The sequence below is a fragment of the Lissotriton helveticus genome, chromosome 9 (assembly GCF_964261635.1).
Source record: "Lissotriton helveticus chromosome 9, aLisHel1.1, whole genome shotgun sequence".
Classification (NCBI taxonomy): domain Eukaryota; kingdom Metazoa; phylum Chordata; class Amphibia; order Caudata; family Salamandridae; genus Lissotriton; species Lissotriton helveticus.
The window spans coordinates 770,344,924-770,357,625 of NC_136070.1; the positions used below are offsets into that span (position 1 = coordinate 770,344,924).

Consider the following 12,702-nt stretch of genomic DNA (forward strand, 5'->3'; position numbering starts at 1 on the left):
GGATGAAGTTTCTTAACAGATTTTATTCTGTTTCTCATAAGGTCTTTGTACACTGTTACTGTTTAGAAACACAACATTTGATGGCAAGTGTTCAAATTCTGTTTCTAACAAATATGGAGGTGTGAGATGAACTTACCTGCATACCAAATTGTTGCCCCATATGTTACAAATAGCATGCTTATTCTCAACCTGGCTTAAAATGTGATATATGGTTGTACACCAAGTTACCAACATTGGTGATGATGTTGGATTTCTCAGTGCTAATGTCTGTCATAAGCATGACACTGTCCAGGGTGGACTGAAGTGCTGTTTCTATTCCCTTTGTTCATAACTTTCTATGTTTGTCATCTAGAAACAAAGACAACAGAGAAACTGGGCAAGAATAGCTAGATCCAAACATGGCTTTGTAGCTGAGTTATCGGTCCTTGCACAGTATGTTGGAATCTTTGACAGAACCCAATTATATGATAGCAAATGTCAATAAGATGTCGTTGGACTGATCTGGTAGAGACATCTAGCTGCAGATTCCTTACTTTTTAATTTTCCAGGCTGGATCCGGAAGACTTTTGCTTGAGCAATGCCCTTGCATGCCGGTAAGTGGCGTCGGTTCTCTCCGTGTGACGTCTGTGCCATAAGTGACTTCCACGTCACTTACATAGGCGCCACCTCGGCGTGATGGCATCTGTTCTTTTCTTTCTGTGCCAGCTAGCATAGATCAGTGAAGAGAGCTGCCCTTTGTCACGTTTTGATAGGCTTTTTTCAACGCTTTTGTACGAGTTTTGATGTGTAGTATTTTAACATGTCAAAGAAGACTTCTGGATTCAAACCTTGCAGCACCTGCCATCACGCTATGTCAGTTATGGATCTACACTTGATTTGTCTGTGGTGCCTGGTGCGCGACTACAACTTGAAGTCATGCTCCGACTGCCAGGCTATAACTCCGAAGGCTTTGAGGGAGCGGTCCTTAAAGCTGCTTGCTGCTCTGCAACGCACCATTCGCCCTGTAGGTCTTGTTCTCGGTCCTGGTTGAGAGGAAGGTCAGGGCACTACGCCAGGGGGTCGTTAGTTCATGTCCTCCCACTTGAAGTCGTTGGGTCAGTCAGGCAAGAGGCATAAGAAACACAAGAAGTCGAAGCATGCTTCAATGTCTTTTCCTTGTCCGTCGTCCGAGGTGACGGACGAGTCTACATGCTCTAGGCCTTGTTCTGCAAACCTGGGCCTCATATTTGGGCGATCTGACTCTCTCGGCACCCCTTCGGACCCCGGAGGCTCAGAGGGGGCTCCATCGGGTTCCACCCTGGCAGCTCCGGTGCCGATGCCCCCGATTGATCCGGTGGTGGATCTGGACCAGCCCCGGTCATGCCACTGTGACCGTCTCCAGCGCCAGAACCTGTGCCAAGACTCCTGACTCCTCTGGCACGCCCTGGCTGCACCAGCCCCATTCTTATCCCCGATGTCCTGGAGCCAGATCAGCGCCTGCCAATTCCAACAGGACTGGGCCATAGGTCAGTATCTCAGCCCTACTTTGAAGGACTAGAAATGGAGGAAGATTGGGGGGGGGGCGCTGTAACCCTGTACAAGATGAGTCTGAGCATGAAATGGACTGGTATGAGGAATTGGGTGAGGCCAGTTGACTGGATACCTCTCCAGATTCTGGTCTGCTTTCTCCCTACTACCCTGGCTACAGAGGAGGGAGCTTCCTATGCTGTGGTGGTCAGAAGGACAGCTGATGTCCTGGACCTTCAGCTCCCTTTAGTGTAAGTCAAGACGAACATCTTGACAGAGGTCCTGTAGCTGGGTGTCTCTTCCTCGACCGCTCCTGCCGTTCAGCGAGGCCTTGACTAATGTCCTTCTGGGAACCTGGTCCAAGCCCAGCACAGGGGCTCCTGTGAATAGGACAATTGCCCACCGCCATCACCCTGCACCAGGAGACTGACAATTCCACCCCAACCACCCTACCCCTGAGAGCTTGGTGGTCCGAACCTCTCCCTCACAAGACGTGTTCCCTTCCGCACCGCCTGACAGGGTATCGAAGAGGCTGGATAGTTGGGGCAAGAAAATGTTTACTTCCGCAAGTCTTGCATTGGGTTTGGTGAACATCGCATGCCTATTGGGCTCTTACTCCCACTCCTTGTGGGAAACGGTACCGCAAGTGCTGCCACAGGTCCCGGACACAGTGCAGTTTCGAGCCTAACCTCCCGAGTGGAGAGTCCTGGATATTCACGCTATGATAACCGATGTTGCAGCCTCTATCCTGGATTTCGGTGAGAATGACTCTGAGGCTGCTGGGCTTCATGGCATCCTGCATCCTTCTAGTGATGCATGCAAGATAGCATATGCAGGCTCTGCAGTGGTACCTGATGTTCCAGTGGGCGTATAATTAGTGTAATCTCTCTGACATGTTCCAGATCTTGGAGGGAACTGCACAGGACCTGCAGTGTCACCTGACCAAGTGCGATTGGATCAGAGGCAGATTCCTCTCCCTTCCTCAGCCAGATTACACAGTAGTGACAGATATGTATGTATGTATTGCGTCTTATAAAGCGCACGTATCACCCGAAGGTATCAAGGCGCTTGCTTAGGGAACCCGTCCTGTGAGATTCCCCGGCAGGGTATCCACAAGGTGAAAGCCAGGCATCCCGCCGCGAGGGGCCGTGGAATTTTGAGCCCGAGACCCGCCGAGGCGGGGAATCGAACCCTGGTCCACGGCCGATCTCAACTTCCGGGTCTGCCGCCTCTAACCACTGAGCCACGCTTCTCCACGTCTCCATGTCACTCTTGGGCTGAAGTGGACATCTGGGAGAGGTGGAGATCAGATGACTATGGTCTCCGGCAGAATCTGGACTCTGCCTCAATTTTCTGGAGCTCCAAGCAATTCGCTTGGCACTGAGAGCTTTTGTTCCTTTCATCAATGAAAGCTGGTTCAGGTGTTCACGGTCAACACCACCACCATGTGATACTGCAACAAACAGGTCTGGGTAGGGTCGTGGACCCTTTGTCAAGAGGCCCTGCATCTCTGGACATTGCTGGAACAGCAGGTCATATCTCTGGTGGGTCAACACCTGGCAGGTTCCCAGAGCTCCAGGGTGGATGAACTCATCCGTCGATGCCTAGCCAGGTGACGTACGGTCTCTTTCAGCTGTGGAGAGAGCCTTGATTAGATTTGTTCACCTTTGACGAGAACATGCAATGTCAGCAATTTTGTGTTCTGCATTTTCCATGGTGGCTCTTGCTCGGAGGCGCTTTATGTCTTGAGTGGAGCTCAGGCCTCCTGTTTGCCAATGCCACTCCAGCCAAGAGTTCTCAAGAAGATCAAGAGCGACCAGGTCCAAATCATTCATGTGGCTCCGGACTTGGTGCGGAGAGTGTGGTATCCCAAGCTTCTCCAATTGAGTATCGATCATCCGATCAGGCCACCCCTTCAGGAGGATCTTCTGTTGCAGCACTGTCAACCCTATGCCTTCTTACATGGAGATAGAGCGGTGGCAGTTGAGAGTATTCGATCTTCCTCCTGAAACCTCTGTTATTTTGGCAGGCAGACATGATTCTTCCTAAATTGTATACGCCTGTTGGTGGAAAAAATTTATAAAAAATCATACAGAAAGATCTATTGATCCTCTCTCTTTCTGTTCCCCCCTCTCAAGTCTTGTTGTTTATTTTGACCTTTGCCCAGCAGTGCTTTGCTCTGGGCACTCTTAAAGGATACCCTTCGGCCTTGTCTGCTTTCTTGAGGCTTCCAGACCAACCCTCTTCATTTAAATTGCCTATTGTGAACAGATTTCTTAAGGGGCGTGTACATATGTTCCCACCTGCCCCACTCATCATGCCTCAGTGGGACCTTAATTTTATTCTCATCTTCCTGATGTGTCTCCATTTGAACCTCTGCACCGGTGCCTTCTCCGGCTGCTTTCCATCAAAGCATTTAGTGACAAAAACTTCCACCAGGAGGGTGAGTGAATTATGGGCTCTTTCATCCAAGCCTCCTTACCTGCCCATCTTCCCTGATATGATGGTGCTTTGCACTAGAGCTCTCTTCTTAACAAAAGTGATAACATCATTCCACGTTGAACAATTGGACACCTTGCCCGCTTTCTATGCTCCTTTGCACCCATTTAAAGAGGAGAAGCGACTCAACCGTCTGGACCCAAGAAGTGCATTGCAGTGCTACCTTGACCGCACTAAAGAGCTCCAGGTGGATGGCCAACTCTTCTAGGGGTACGTTGGACCAAAGAAAGGTGATGCAGTGCAGGAGAGGACTATGTCGCGATGGGTCATCCTCTGCATCAAATTTTTGCTATGCTCTGGCCTAAAAGCAGCCTTCTGAAAGGGCTCATTCCACCAGAGCGAAGGCTGCTACCACTGCATTGCAAAGTGGAGTTCCATTCTTGACATTTGTCAGGCAGCAATGTGGGCATCCCTGCACACGTTAACCAAACACTACTGCCTGGACAGTCAAGTCCAAAGGGACAGCCTTTTTGGCCGCTCTGTCCTGCAGGACTTCCTGTTCTAGCCTTGTCCGCAGTCCCTCCTCTGGGGTTTGTATTGATTGGGTATCTATTCAGAGGTAAGTAATCTGTGGCTAGATGTCTCTATCAGATGGACAAGTTACTTGCCTTCGGTAACGCAGATTCCTTAGTGACCTACCCATCTTCCCTGCACTGCGGACAGGTTTTTATGGTCAGGGCTGTTCCCTTTCAGGTCCCTAGTAGTTCTAAACACACCAGTGTCAGTGCACTTCATGGCTTGGTGCTCCTGGCGTGGAAAGTCATGAAAAATAACAGACGTCAGTGCGCCGAAGTGGCACCTGTAGGAACATGGCTCTTTATGTGCTTTACCAAAGTAATGTATAGTGTACACAGAGTACAGTGGATTGCCAGAGGCTTTACAGACGCTAAAGTAGATAATACTAATGCTCTCTTTTCTGATAGTGTGTTCAAGCAGTTAGGATTATCAGAGGGCTGTGTTAAGCATTTGTTGTACACAGTCAGGCAAGAAATGATTACACACTCTCAATGATTAAATTTGAGACCAAATGTCTATGACAATATTATTTTTGAATGTTTATTACTTGGAACCAAAGTTACTTTGTTGCAATAAAATACGTTTTGCAGCATCACAGACTTTCAATATAGAAAGTGAACATTTAGCACGTCATTCAAGCAGTTCAATGTTAACCTATTGGAGGAAAACAATAATGCAATTTCACAGGTAAGTACATGACTTATACATCCAGTCTTCAGGTTTTACGATCTACACTGGGCAAGGATCAGGTAAGTGTAGAGACTGTACCACTAGCGGCACTCAGGCAGCCGGGTGCAGAGCTCCAATTCGGTCACTGAGCCCAATGTTAATCAATGGGGGGGGGGCACTTCAAAGAGTTGCCGGTTGCAAGTAAGCAAAATCAAAGTTTAGGCTCAATCTCTGGGGCATAGGACCAGCACTTTGGGGGTCACGAGGCAGCAGCAAATATACACCCTCAGCAGCACAGAGGCGGCAGTGTGCCAAGTGCCAACACTGTGTCAGGCGCCCAGTGCAAACCAATGAAGACTGAAGAACTTGAACAAAGGCTGCAGGCTCGGATCAGGAAGGGAACCAGTGGATTCTGGCGGGAAGTTGGGTTCCAGAAGAACTTAGCAACACATTCAGGGGAACTTCCCAAAGCCAAGGGGCTGCGGGTCCAAGTGTGTCTTTGAACGTCAGAGAAGTCTTACCAGAGCCGGTTGCGTTTGGGGGACCCTTCGTGTTGCATTGTTGTGGGGTCCAGGAGAGGTCACTCTGAAGTGGACTCGAGCTCAGGACCTCTGGGGAGCCTTCTTAGGACATGTTGGCCACTTCCTCTGGGGTCAGAAAAGTCATTTACAGAGGTGGGTCTGGAGGCCTGGTTGGGCTGCTCAGAAAGACACTGGGGCTCTTCTTGTTGGTTTCTTTGTGGACAGGCCCACTGTCCTCTAGAGTTTTTGGTTTGTAGGGAAGGCAGACAATCCTCCCAGGGTTGTGAGAGTCGCTGGGCCTGCAGGACTAATCGCTTTTTGGAGCAAGTTTCTTAGAGGGCTGAGACCACGTTAATGCTAATGTTAATGTTATGGGGTATTTATATAGCGCACGGCTACTCCGAAGAGTGTCCCGGCGCTGGCGCACCAAAAAAAACCTTAAGAGAGAAAAGATGAGGAAGGACTGCTCTAGAAATCTGCGATTATTGATGGAACAACCAGGTTTTTAATTGGCGCCTAAAATTAACAAGCTCGTGCTCTTGACTGAGAGGGAGGGAGTTCCATATTTTTCCGACTATCACCTGAAAGGATCTACCACCCTTTCTGACCAAAGAAAATGTTGGTATCACCAGGAGATGTTGTGTAGATGATCTCAGCATCCTCGCTGGAAAATAAGGTATGATCCTCTTTCAAATGTACTGGGCCCCACTATTATGTAGGGCCTTAAAGGCCAACACAAGGGCCTTGAAGAGTATCCTATTTTTCATTGGGAGCCAGTGGAAGTGTTTTCAAAAGGCTTGTCATGTGGGTTCTAGGTCCTACCAGCATAATAGCTCTGGCGGCCGCATGTTGGACCACCTGAAGATGGCTTAGCAGGTAATTAGGGATTCCCAAGTACAGAACATTTGCGTAGTCCAGCCTAGATAAAATGAGGGCTTGGACCACGGTTTGCCTATGGGACTGAGGAAGCAGAGGAAGGAAATGTCTCATCATCTTCAGTAGTCCAAAACACGTACCTGCCACAGATTGTACCTGCGCTTTCATGGACAGAAGTGAGCCTGACTCCCAGATTTTTGAAAGAAGTGAGTGGGCATGCAGGAGGCGGCTGAGTCTGGGTCCACCAGTTCCGCCATTTATCTTCGGGCGCAGGATCAAAAAACATTATTTCCGTTTTAGCTGAATTGCAGGATAATTGGTTCTGACACAACTAATCAAATACCTTGGTCAGGCATAAATGGATTGCATGCTCATTTAGCTGCTCATCTTTCTCAGCTATAAACAGCAGCTGTGAGTCGTCGGTTCTCCTCTGGCGTCTTCACTGCTGCACGGCTCTTCGGTCCTTCTTCTTTAGTTCACCAGGAATCTGAGGGTTAAGATTGAGGGGTGCCCCTAAATACTCCATTCACAGGTATTGCACATACTGGCAGGTTGTAGCCAATGGGCGGCTTACCGCTAGGGTGCCTTACCCTTTTTATGTCCCTCCCTTTGGAAAGGGGGCATTCTCTAATCCCATTGGTTAAAATCCACACATCCAATATAGAGGATTTTCTAAGGAGGGTTCACTATAGCTCAGGACACCTTTGGGGTGGTCCTGGCTGAGAGGGAACACACCTTTGCTGCTTACTAATTTTCCCACCGACCTTGCTGCCAAAAGTGAGGCTTGGGCAGGGGGGGCGGCCTCTCCACTAGCTGTAGCGGCCCTGTCAAGCATAACAAAGGGCAGGAAGCCTTTCAGGCTCACCACCCTAAATGATGGTTCTGCTTAGGGGTAGGTGAGAAGCACCTCCACCCCAAGCAGGTTGTTTCTGACCAACAAGAGCACAAGGCTCCCACCTCAGGGAGTCAGAAACATGTCTGAAAGTGGCTGGCTGATGCAGAGCAGTCTGCTACACACTAGGTGTTGGGTGGGTTTTCACCTCTGAGGTGCCCTCTTAGTGCATGTATTAATGAACCCAATACTGGCATTGGTGTGGGTTCATTAATCTGAGATGTTTGGTACCAAACATCTTGGGATTCGTCAAAGCCATCATGGAGCTGTGGAACTCGTATTGACAAGTTACCAGGCCATGTACTCGGTATAGCTTTACTATACACTTATAATGTCTAAGAATGGACTTGGGCTATAGGGGCATGTCTGCTCATGCAGTTATACCCTCACAAGAGGTATAGTGCACCCTTCCTTAGGGCTTGAAGGCCAGCTGTTGGGGTGACTTACCTATGCATCTTGCAGTTAGCAGGCCTGGCACACAGGGATGTGTGCCAGGGTGACTCTTCATTTTTATCTGCACCAAAACAAGCAGGCTTCACAATACATGTTGCAGACCTTAGAGACCCTCTCTGGTCACAAAGCCATTAGTATTTTTTACAAGGGACTTGTATGTGTGCCAGCGGCGTGCCAATTCTGAAAACAAAGGTACAGTTTGGGGAATTAACAGATGCACTGGGACACCCTGGTCTGTCAGAGTGCATCAGAAAGACAAAATGTGTGTTTGTGTGTGTGGGGGGGGGGGTAACCATGCAAAAAGGGGCATTTTCCTGCAGTCCCCCCCCTCCCCCCAACAAAAGAGGATCAGACTAACCTTTCCCGAGAGAGTCATTGTTGTCTTAAGTGGAAGAACCTGAAAAGTCTTATCTGCATTGGCATGGGAAGTCCCAGGTTATGTGTTCCACTGTGAAGTCCATTCCCTATAGAGAGATGGACCACCTCAAATGTTTTGGGTTCTCACCTTTCATCTGCATAAGCCATTTGAGAGGTCTGTGGTCAGTTTGAATAAGGAAGTGTGTACCAAACAGGTATGGTCTCAACTCCTTCAGGGAACAGACCACACCAAAGGCCTCCATCTCAATGACACTCCAAAGCTATTCCCTGGGGAACAATTTCCTGCTAATAAAAGAAACAGGCTGGTCATGGCCTTCATCGTTGGTCTTGGATAGGACTGCTCCTATCACTAGCTCAAAGGCATCAGTCTGCACAATGCACTGCTTAAAGTAGTCTGGAGCTTTGAGAATTGGTGCTGAGCACATTGCCTCTTTCAGGGTGTCAAAAGACTTTTGACATTTAACTGTCCAGTTTATCTTCTTGGGCATTTTCTTGGAGGTGAGTTCTGTGAGAGGTGTCACAACGGATCCATACCCCATCACAAACCTCCTGTAGTACCCGGTCAAGCCAAGGAATGCTCTTACTTGGGTATGGGTTGTTGGAGCTTCCCAGTCCAAAATTGTCTGGAATTTGGGTTGTAAGGGTTGCACTTGGTCTCCACCTACAATGTGGCCCAAGTATACATTGGTACCCTATCCTGTCTGGCATTTGGATGCCTTGACAGTTAGACCTGCTTATTTCAGGGCCTGCAAAACCTGCCCCAGGTCCTCCTGCCAGGAGGAGCTAAAGACAGCAATATTATCAAGATATGCTGCCCTAAAGGTCTCCAGCCCAGGAAGGACTTGATTCACCTATGTTTGGAAGGTGCCAGGGGCATTCTTTAAACCAAAGGGCATAACAGTGAACTGATAATGCCCATCTGATGTGGAGAGTGCTGTCATTTCTTTTGCTCTTGGGGCCATGCCAATCTGCTAGTACCCTGCAGTTAAGTCAAAAGTACTGAGACATTTGGCTGCACCCAATTTGTCTGTCAGCTCCTCAGCCCTGGGTATAGGGTGAGCATCTGTCTTAGTGACAACAGCATTGAGACCCCTGTAGGCCTCACAAAACCTAATTTCTCTCCGCTTTGTGGGTGAGGTTTGGGGACTAAGACCCTGGGCTGGACCAGGGACTCTCAGAGGGTTAAATAAGGCCTAACTCCAGCATCTTGCTTACTTCAGCTGTGATGCTCTCCTTAACTTGGTCAGACTGCCAATAGATCTTTATTTTGATACCAGGCTTTCTCCAGTGTCCACATCATGGATTCACCTGTGTGTCTGTCCAGTGGTTAAGGAGAAGCGCACATCATACTGCTGTAGGACTTGCCTGCGGTCAGCCTGCTGTTGGGCAGAGACAGTGTCTTAGTAGACAACTCTATGAACTGACCCATCTTTTGGACTGTTATAGAGGAGGTCAGGGAGAAGTTCACTCTCTGCTACCTGGTCCTCATCAGTAACCATCAGCATGGTTACATCAGCCCAGTCACAGATAAGTTTGAGGCGGTTCACATGGATTACCTTCTTGGTGGTCCTGCCAGTGCCCAGGTCTACCAAGTAGGTGACCTCACTTTTCTTTTCAAGGATAGGATAAGGACAACTCTATTTGTCTTGGAGAGCCCTTGGTGCCACAGGCTCCAAAAACCACACCTTTTGCCCTGGTTGAAACTTCACCAGTGCAGCCTTTTGGTCATACCAGAACTTCTGGAACTCTTGGCTGGCCTCAAGATTCGTGGATGCTTTCTCCATGTACGAATCTCATGATGATACCTTTCAATGTCTTGTTGAAGGCCATTGGTTTGTGGATGATAAGTTGTAGTGAACTTATATGTCACTTAACACTCATTCCACATGTGTTTCTGGTATACTGGCATGAAGTTTGAACTCTGTCTGATACCCTCCTTAGGAAACCCTACCCTGATAAAGGTATCAGTGAGGGCTTTGGCTACTGCAGGGGTTGTAGTAGTCCTAAGGGAAGTTTGCTCTGGATACCTGGTAGCATGATCCACTTCTACCAGTGTATATTTGTTTCCTGATGCTGAAGGTGGTTCAAGTGGACCCACTATGTCCACACCTACCCTTTCAGAGGGAACCCCAACCACTGGAAGTGGAATTTAGGGGGCCTTTGGATGACCACCTGTTTTGCCACTGGCTTGACCAGGGACAGTGGAGCTGCAAAACTTCTGTACTTTGTGGGACATGTTTTGCCAGTAGAAACGGCTGACTAGCATATTCCCCCTTTTAGTCTGGTCAAGATGACCCATTGGGGAATGTCATGGGCCTATGTGAGGAGGAATTCTCTAAACAGCTTAGGCACTACCACTCTCCTAGTGGTACCAGGTTTGGTGTCTCTGACCTCAGTGTAAAGGAGTTCCTCCTCCCAATAGCTCCTGTGGCAGCCACTGGCATCTAACTTTTCCTGTGATGCCACTTCCTGTCGCAGGCTTTCAAGAGTTGGGTAGGTCCTCTGTCCAAGGCAAACCTGTTCCCTAGAGGGTCCCCCTGGGCCCCGGAACTCAAACCGGTAAGGTACATGTTCCATAGGCTCAGTTCCTTCTGGGGTTGACATGCTCTCTCCCTGAGGAGAGGGGTCCTGAGCTCTATGCTGTACAGAAGCTGGTTCCCCAGACTTCTTATATTTCCTCTTGAAAGGTTGGCTACTTTTACAGACTCCAAAAGTTCTTTTTCACCCTGTGCTCAGCTCTGTGCCCTTGTTTTTACAAACACCAACTAAGGGATTTGTGAGGGTTCCCCTCCCATGTCACGGGAACTGCCAGACGTTTCCATCATGGCAGCTGCCATGTGGGACACAGAAAATAGAGTTGACGATCTAGTGGGCCGCCCGGATGTCAACTGCCCTCCTCCAATCAGGGAAGAGTAAGGCGGGACCCTAGAGAACAAGAAGACGCCCAGAAGTGCAGAGATCGAAAGTGAAGCTGACGAGGAAGTAGGCAACACAGACGAGGAAGTGCCCGAGAACCTGAGCACGACTGGCGAGGAGGAGCAGGACACCGACGACCGCTCTGGGAGCACTGCAATTGAGTCCAGCACTCCAACCCTGAAAGGAGAGGCTGTGACTTCCAGCCCCACGGCCAAGGAGAGTCGTGGGTTCAGGCAAGTCCCTTAAACTGAGGTCTTTTCTTTGAAGGGTTGGTGGACGGGGTTTACGGTCCATACCACCCCGAAACACTGAAAAAACCCTGGCCCTTAGGCACCTCACGTTAGGGAGGCACGGGTGACGGGAGCACTTTTCCCTTTTTGTTTTCATTGGCTCAGAACGGAGACCTGACTGTTCCTTATTGGGTTTTTTTCCTTGTCCAGTTTCCGCGAGCTCCATTGCCGGCATCTCACTCCCTCTACCACGTCCACCACATAAAACCGAAGACCAGGTGGAGACAAGACCATCAAGGAGGGAGGATAACCCCACCACCAGAAAACATGGACCGTGTTCTACCATTTGTTTTCCCCAACTTCCTGATTGTTTTGTTTTCTTTTATTCTTTTGGCTCATCACAAACCCCAAACAAAGGGACTCCAGGTGGAGACGCCCAAGAGACATATTGAGGCATACCTGCCTACTTTTCCGTTAATAAAATCACAGTGACAAGACCTCCTAAGTACTTTTCTATCTTTAAAAAACGGGGACGGACAGACAGCCTGATTAGGTCACTGCTCACAGTGGTGTCAGAATTGGAATCGGATGTCTGGTGATTATGACATGACCCAGATGGTTCGCCAGATTTGATACTTCCCATAACGCCTGATCCCATTTAATTTTTTTCATGATGGGATATCAGAGTTTTTGCCAGCACGTTCTGATGTATTATCAGCTGGTGCTCGGATCTCTAATGGGTTAATAGACACGCTGATGGTAGAAGGCGGTGTTGCAGCTACCTGCTGCTCAGAGAGCGAGCACACAACTCAGACTAGTGTAATTACACACAGCAGTCTTTTTTGGAATATAGCAGGACTGTCAAATAAATTGGAAATTAAAGATTGGGTAGAATTTGTTAGCAAGTATAGCATAGTCTGCTTACAGGAAACTCGGATGCGCGATATAGTTTACATAAATGGCTTTTATTCTATACACATACCAGCTAGAGTCTCTGCAGGTGGTCATGATAAAGGAGGCTTAGTAACTCTATTTTCAACAACATTGAATGGCAGAGTTAGGGAAATGAAGTTGGAATCTCTGCATTTTCAGATTATTAATATTCTGTTTAGTAAAAATCTAATGCTCATGGTAGTTAATTTCTACCATAATAATTTTAATAACACAAACATGACTAATGCACAGGAACTGGAAACTGCATTAATGAAACATATAGAGGATATAAAAATTGATATTGTAGTACTTT

General features: G+C 48.4%; 1 protein-coding gene across 2 annotated transcripts in view; it reads left to right on the forward strand.

Moving 5' to 3' along the window:
- The window catches only part of ERCC2 (ERCC excision repair 2, TFIIH core complex helicase subunit), a 1,411,027-nt gene that overhangs the window by 803,101 nt on the left and 595,224 nt on the right, over positions 1 to 12,702 (forward strand). The window lies entirely within an intron of this gene.